The sequence below is a fragment of the Amblyomma mixtum genome, chromosome 3, assembly GCF_055824585.1.
Source record: "Amblyomma mixtum isolate Tamu chromosome 3, ASM5582458v1, whole genome shotgun sequence".
Lineage (NCBI taxonomy): Eukaryota > Metazoa > Arthropoda > Arachnida > Ixodida > Ixodidae > Amblyomma > Amblyomma mixtum.
In genome coordinates, this window is record NC_143014.1 from 235,819,214 (window position 1) to 235,827,670 (window position 8,457).

The window sequence follows — 8,457 nt, forward strand, 5'->3', positions numbered from 1 at the left end:
GTAACAATAAACATCCAAGAATTCAATACAAGTACTACAAGTAAGGAACACCAAAATATAACTGTAGAACACAATACAAGTAGTAATACGGGGGTAAAAAATAAATAAACAGTGCGTAACGATTAATCAGGAACACCAAAATGAGCTTTTAAGGCATTTTTGAACAATGTAACATCAGTAATAGACACAAGATCTTCGGGAAGGTGGTTCCACTCTGTTATTGAGCGCGGGAGAAATGAATTATGAAAGGTATTCGTGTGGCATGCGAAAGATCCAATTTTATGACGATGGTCCACGCGATGTGACACATAAGAGGGCCGGTGGAGTAAAAGATTGTGAAGTGTGTCGTGGTAGTATATTTTATGGAGCAAACAAAGTCGCTGTATCTGACGTCTCAAGGAGAGTGGAGGTAGGTGTAATGTGTTTTTCATGTTAGTTGTGCTGGCAGTACGATGATAATTACTGAGAATGTAGCGAGCAGACCGATTCTGAAGAGCTTCGATGGTTGTTACCAGATGATCAAGGCCGGGATCCCATACAGAAGCAGCATACTCAAGCTTTGGACGGATAAGTGTTTTATAAAATTGTAATTTAAGAGATGAAGAAATGTTCGCAAAATTACGTTTCAGATAGCCTAGAGATCTGTTAGCGTTGCTAGTTATATAGTTGATGTGCTGTTCCCATGATAATTTGGATGAAAATAAGACGCCCAAGTATTTGTAAGATGTTACCTGTTCAAGCGGGGAATCCTGAAGAATATAAGAAGAAACATTAGAGTTAATTCGAGATACATGCATTAAGTTACACTTGTTAGAGTTAAGAGTCATTAACCAATCCTGACACCATGCAGTTACTGCGTTAAGGTCTGATTGCAGAATCTTTTCGTCATTAGGATTGGTTATTTCACGATAAATTACACAGTCATCTGCGAAAAGGCCAGCGCGAGATTGAATTTTGGTGGGTAAGTCATTTATGTAAATTAGAAAGAGCAAGGGAGCAAGAACGGAGCCTTGTGGCACGCCTGAATCAACGGGGACATAATTGGAGTCGATTTCGTTAATCGTTACGTATTGGGAGCGATTAGTAAGAAAACTTCTCAACCATGCAAAAACGTTGGGATCCAGGTTAAGTTGGTGTAATTTAAAGAGGAGTAGAGTGTGTGATACCTTGTCAAAAGCCTTAGAAAAGTCTAAAAATATGCAGTTGACAACACCGCCGTGGTCGAGGACGCTGTGAAGAAAGTGAGTGAAAGATGCCAGCTGCGTTTCACATGAATAATATTTTCTGAAGCCATGTTGGGAACTATGAAAAAAAGATTGAGAATCAAGATGGGTAGCGATTTGGGATGATATGATATGCTCAAGAATTTTGCATGGAACACATGTCAAAGATATGGGGCGATAGTTTTTAACATCATGCTTGTCACCATTTTTATGTGTGGGAACCACCTTCCCTACCACCCAATCATCAGGAACCAAGCCGGTGGATAAAGATTGGTCGAAAAGTTTTGTTAAGATGATAGATGAATAAAATTTGGTGTTTTTAAGGAATTTTGACTTGTGCGTATTTCGGTGTGTATTTATTCTCTCGCCTTTTCCGCTGTTTATTTCCTTTCAGATGCGCACCAACTAGCCAAATAGGCCACGTTTCTTCAGGTCTGTTTAATTGGAAGTGTCTGCAAGGCGTGCTCAAGATCGGCGATGCAAAGGGAATTGTAGTTGAGGGATATTTTCACGGAGCCTGAAATGGGGTTTTCACCTCTCAGTAACGTTCTGAAAGTTGCCTACTGGTGTTATAATGGCAACAGACGACGCATACGCAACGTCATTGTGTGGTGCACGTCGTTACTCTGCCTCACAACAGTATCTGTTAGATCTCCGCTCAGTTTCCGCTATGCATGCAAGCGAATGTACCTTGTCTTGTCGGCCTTCATTGTCTATCAGGAAAATTCTGTGAAGAACAACGTTACGCGCAAATGTACTACTGCGTGAAAGCCTCACGCAGAGTCCAGGTGTAACATGCCTCACACAAGGCTTATAAAAAATAAAATCAACTGGAGCTTGATTTTCTGCGAGTCGCAACGTGCGCCCAGTGGCGCGAACTTTGTTTTTAGCTTCATTTAGCGTTTATTTACGCACACCTGGAAACAAGATGAGCTGAAGTCTTTCTTCGATTTTAATTAAAGTAATCGAGGCAACTCACATGAGTCAACTTCCTCGCGACGCTTCCACGTCTGCTGCCTGTGAAAACCGCAATAACTGTATCCGTTGCTTCTGACGGATGAAACCTGCATGAGGACGTCGTACACACAGGGGGTTTTCACTCTTTTTGATGTGCCGCAGAAATACCATTTTAATGTTCTGTTAGGAAAGTCCCTTTGTAGGCCTTTCTAAGTTAGTGCATTAGGATTTCGAAATTTATTTTGATCGCACACAAAGCTAATTGACACTTGAGAAATCACGCGCTTGGTTAGGCCCTTTTTATGTCTTCAGGACTTAGCACCGCGGCGCATAAGCCGAAGCCACGGCACAGCGCCGAAAGAAAATATTCATTGCGGTTAGCAGAGACTGCAGGCGGAGAAGCGCCTCTGTTGAACACATGCAGGCTCGTGAGAGCTTGTTTATTAAGGTGAAAGCCTTGAATGCCTCATCGATGTCGACAGAAGGCTATCAGCAGAAGCTTGTCAGCAGAGGTGTCACGCGCTTTTGACGGGTGTCCACCGAGATATCAGAGACAGTTACTGCGTAATTTACTTTCCTCAAATACAATTTTCATTTTCTCTATTACGGCCGCTCTTTCTCTTTCTTCTTTCACTCCCACCTCCTCCCTTCCTCTACAAACGGATGACGGGTGTCCACCGAGATATGGAGACAGTTACTGCGTAATTTCCTTTCATCAAATGCAATTTTCATTTTCTTCATTGCGGCCCCTCTTTCTTCTTTCACTCCGACTTCTTCCCTTCCTGTACGGTGCGGTTCAGGTGTACACCGAGATGACAAAGCCTTACTGCACCACTTCCTTTCATCACACAGCGTTGCTTTCAAAGGGCAAGGCATCTCGCCGAACGGGTAGTGGCGTTCCGTGGACTCCCTGGCAGCGCTACAACACGCTGTCACGTTCCACTTCCAAAGGCGAAGCTTAAGCGAAATTAATTAGCAGTTAATTAGTATTTATTCATTAATCAGTATATAGTCATTAGTCAGTATTTAGCCATTAATTAGTAATTTGTCGTTACTTTGTAATTAGTCACTATTTATGTGTGACGTCATCCAGTTGCGACGTAACCAGCGCCACAGAGGCAGTAAATTGGCGCGGAAAACGCTTTCACCTCTACGCACTTTAGGCAGACAAAGTGCCCCCTGAATTTTTTACATATACTCTTGTCTCACGTAGCACGACAATAACAGAACCACGTGGGTACATGTAGAAAGAATCAGGCCGCTTCGATTGCTGCGAATACTTTCACTTACCATCATGAAAGGCTGGCGCCCGCTTTGGGCTGTGCGCAATGCAAAATTGCAAAAAAACAAAACAAATGATTAAAATGTTAGCAGCACCACTAAGAACCGAGCCTGCGCAATCCGTGTTGCAGTCAGAAAGTGAAGAAGTGCACCACAAAACAGCATGCAGCACAATCTGGAGCTATTCTTTCCTTATAGGAGAGGCTGTAATACAACGCCTCTTCAGCGGCTCCACAGAAGGAGCTAATGCATGTTCGCTGCAGACGCGAAGGCCCTGTCACACACAGCATCTGGTGGTACATGCACCACTTGCTCCGACATGGCTGGCTCCCGTAGAAACTGGCTTTCGGCTGTTGTGATTGGAGCCTTGGATGACCATACACGTAGTCGCCCTGGCAGCACCGTGCTGAGCTCAGGTTGAAAAATAAACTGCAAACGTTATGGACGCACTAGCACTAGCATGATTACGCCGCAGCGGCATGCAGAACAAGATTACTGAATGGAAACGTAGATTGCGCGTGTAAAAAATACCTACAAATTATGAGTCCTATTGAGGTAAATATTAGGGCTTCTTTTGAGTTACAAAGAATATAGTTACGTGGTACTAATACCCTCTGGCGCATGTGCAGTGAGCTGATTATAAGAATGTTTTTACACCCTTGCAACAGCGATGTTCAAGCTAGCAAGGAAGAGGAGGAAGACAAAAAAAATCAGCTTTTTCTTCTTTTTCTGAAGGTGTGAATTGCTCATCTGTATTCAAAAATAATTCGACCGAGTGAAAGGAGATGAGTTGTTCCCAGTCCTCGTAAACTACTCTTCGGAACGGTAGATCAGACGAATTAAATTTAATAGCCTTCACCGTAACTCGTTCCCTGACATTCCTTGTGGCGTGTTTGTTCGCCTAGACGGGCAAGTGGCGTTACCTTAGCACACCGATTACATGTCAAAATGAGATGAGAACAGAAACCTCTCATAGGTTTTCGTAGGTTGGCTGGCGACAGTAGATATAGTAAGCGAATTCTGCTCCAAATTGTCCAATATTACCGCCCAGAATACCGTAGAAAGCGCTTTCAGCGACGAGGGAAGTGACGCAAAGTCCTGCTATATGCGCCCCTAGAGACTTTCGGAAACGCCTAATATTTAATCGGAAAATGTGGCACTGGATTTTGAAATAATACCGCAGACGAACTTACTACATGCGGCACCACATCTACCGGTGTGGCACGGCTATGAGAAACTGGGAGGAATATATCCGTTCGGTGACGCGTTTCGCAAATGGCGCCTGGGCAGCTAGCTGTACAACGTAGGAGGCTGCCCTGTTGGCAATGCGAACGCAGGAAAACGCTGCAACGTTGTGAGTAGCTGTAAACCAGCATGCTTTCAATGGCGAAGGCCAGTCAGCATGAATAATCTGTGCTTCCCTGTGAATTTTCAGTCGTGAGTAAGCAACCAGTATCAGGTCTGCGAAAACATGGGGCTTCACATTTGGCATCAACAGCGCAAGATGTTCCTTCTAAAGAAGGAGTAACCTGAATTGATTACCTTTTTTTGCAGCAAGTGTGCCGCAATTCTTTATGAGTGTTCTTAGACCGCACAATGTCTTCTGCGCAGAAGAAAATCCGGTCTGATGAAGTGTTCAGCTGCTGGACCCTTGCTTCGTTTGACAAGCATTACGCCGCCCCGGCTTTCCGCTTCCGATCGGTGGAGGACTTCTATGAGAAGTGCAGCCTGAAGGTACGTGCAGGGGAGAAGGTAACAAATTACGCCCTTTGGGAGGAGCAGGCGAAACTGATCTAAGTAGTTGTGGAATTTCCAAAGCAGGCCTCAGGATATGAGGGTTCATCAGCCCCTTCATTTTTCTTCTTTATTTTATTTATTTATTTATTTATGAATACTGTCAACCCTCATTTGAGGGTCATTACAGGGAGGGAAAGTGAAGAGACAAAGAAATGCACATATAACCATGAATGAACAAGCTTCCTTGAGCATACAATACAAGAGAGCGTTGAAACGCAACACAGTTCACACCACTGCAGAACCACCTGCTATAAAAAAAGCAATATTGGACAATCAGTTACGCGCCCATCTACAAGAATCCCATGCCTAGACGGAATCCCCAAGTGCATTCAAGAATGCCGCTACACCTGTAGACTCAGCAACGTGAGCGGGCAGTTTATTCCAGTGCTCAATAGCATCCGGAAAGAATGAGCAGCGAAAGACGTTAGTTCGTGTCAAGTATGGCCGAATTGCTTTGTGGTGGTTAAGGCGGGAGCTTAGTCTACCTGGAGGCTGCAGATATTTTTCTTTATTGATGTTAATTTCTCCGTGAATGATTTGGTAAAGTATTTTTAATCTCTGCCTTTTACGTCTTTTTTCTAATGTTTCTAGACTACATGAGTTTAACATCTCCGTTACCGAATCTGTTTTCCTGTATTTTGAACAAATAAATCTCGCTGCTCGTCTTTGAATCTTTTCTATTTCCGTTGAAAGAATCTTCTGCCGAGGAGACCATACTACAGATGCATATTCTAGGGAAGGCCGGATGAGAGATTTGTATGCTAAAAGTTTGACATCTTTCGTTGCTCTCCCCAACTTTCCTCTTAGAAAACACAGTTTTCTATGTGCCACCGCACAAACATTTTCGACATGATTGTGCCAACTTAGGTTGTGAGAAATTGACACCCCCAGATACTTGAATGTACTAACATTAACCAAATCGTGACCTGCAATACTGTACTGAAAAGAAATTATATTTCGTTTGTTAGTTATATGGGTAAATGTGGTCTTAGTGAAGTTGATTTTCATTTCCCATTTCTCACACCAAAGAGCAAAAGCCTGCAGGTTTTGGTTAATGTTAATCTGATCTCCTTCACATGTGACAGGTGCATAAATGAGGCAATCATCCGCAAATAGTTTCAGTTTAACAGAATTTCCAACTGCACATACTACGTCATTGATATAAACTAGAAATAGCAATGGCCCCAGCACAGAACCCTGTGGTACACCAGAATACACATCCAAAAAGCCAGACTCGCAATTGTCAACACGTACCGCCTGTTTGCGTTTCGCCAAGTACGCTTCTATCCATCTAAGGATGTCTCCATTAATGCCAGCCCTTCGCACTTTCAGGAGTAATTTGTCATGAGGAACCTTATCAAAGGCTTTTTCAAAATCTACACAAATAACATCAATCTGTCCCCGGTCATCTATAGCTTTAGAAAGGTCATGTATTGTCTCAATTAACTGTGTCACCGTTGAAAACCCTCGACGGAAGCCATGCTGACATTCAGAAAGTAGTCCATTTGTTTCCAAACAGCGAGCTTCTGCGAGCTTTCAGTAGATGGCGAGTTTGATTCTCCGCTGACGTTACTGTTTATCTTCTGAGCAATTACACTCTTGAAAGATGAAAAACGAACAACGCCAGAAGCTTTGCAAAGTATTTTCTACATGCAGCTATCTTCGCATTATACGCTGTGTTTGTGAGGTGGCCAAACTGAAGAGAGCATAAGTGTACGGTTTGTCTTACGATAGTAGGTAACTATGTATAGGTCCACAGTTTTCTGGCATTTTAGGAAAACTGGTGGCAAGTTTAATTGCGGCATAGTCCCTGTGGCTCATTAAAGTTCAAAAGTATTAATGAACCCCAGATTTCTGGAAGGCCAGTCCCCATACCCAGTGTCCCAAGTCAGCAGGCCGGCATCGATATAAGCCCGTTCCTTGAAGATGGCGAAGGCGGGTTAATAAATCACTAGGGCCACCCCAAAGAACGTGCTGCGCGGTGGCTTCACTAAGAAAATCGGGATAGAACTGACAAATGTCTGAAAAGGGGATATAGAATCATGGCGGACCGCGCGAAGTCTGAATCCACGAAGTATAGTTGTAGTCCAAGAGATGATGACGTGAAAGCTGAACAACCATAGGCACGCTGTACTGATACTCTATAGCAACCCTAGATTGAATCTAATTGCAGGGCAGGCTGGGCACGGTGCGGCGACCGCTGGTCTTCCTCGTGTCGGCAGACGACTCCCTGAACCCCGAGAGTACCCTGCCCGAGGACGAGGTGCTGAACTCTCCTTGGCTGGCCGCCGCGGTGACTCCCCGCGGGGGACACATGGGGTTCATGGACGGCTGGTTGTGGCCCAGCCAGCCCTTCTACGTGGAAAGATTTGTGGCCGCCTTAGCCGTGGGTTGGCGCAAAGTGTGCAGGGCGCGCGGCATTCGGGTGCTGCATACCCTCGGGGACGACGCCTTCACGAGGGGATAAAGCTCGGGCAAAGTCCAACAAGTTGAAGGCTATTGTTCTTTTTCTTGCTCAGCGCTTCTCATTGTGGAGCGCACTTGGCCCCCAGCCGTAGGGAACGCCGTCGTCTAACCAGGTCATGAAGTAACAATAGCCGCTTTCATTCGAGGCACAAGGTCTCTTAATTTTGTTTTGTTCTGTTCACTGAATTTACTGGAGAGATATTAGATATAGCTTGTTGGTCTATTGCTCCTAGCTTATATATCTTGGTTCACACGTTGCATTTTACTGTATGTTTGGATTAACATGGTTCCGCGAAAAAGAGGCAACCGTGAACAGCGCAGATGAACGAAGAGTAGAAATTTTTATTAACGATCTTATTTTCGACAAAATGCCGTGAACCTAAAGACAAAGCCGTGAGGGATTGTGGATTGCGGGCTTAGTTGTACTTGCCCCTGAGTCCTCCTTCAGAATCAGCAGTCGGATATTGCGTGACCACTGTTTAAACCATCTCTGTTTAAACCTCTGTCGACATAATGGCGCTTTTTTTATTTTCACCCTTAGCCTCTTCCTGGGTACTGGCACGTATGGGGGTCCTGTGCTTCGTACATACCGGCTCCTCTGCTAAAAGTAAAGACATATCTGTGTTTTCATGCCCAACATTTTGTCCCCCTATGATATTTGCTAAACGTCTGGTAGAGCCGGGACAATCTTTTTTTCTTTTACAAGGACGAGTTCTTGTCAGACACATACTTT

General features: G+C 44.3%; 1 pseudogene; it reads left to right on the plus strand.

Annotated features, from left to right (window-relative positions):
• LOC149354072 (uncharacterized) overlaps positions 1-7,725 on the plus strand; it is a 49,913-nt pseudogene extending 42,188 nt beyond the window's left edge.
• The last annotated feature ends 732 nt before the right edge of the window (positions 7,726-8,457 follow it).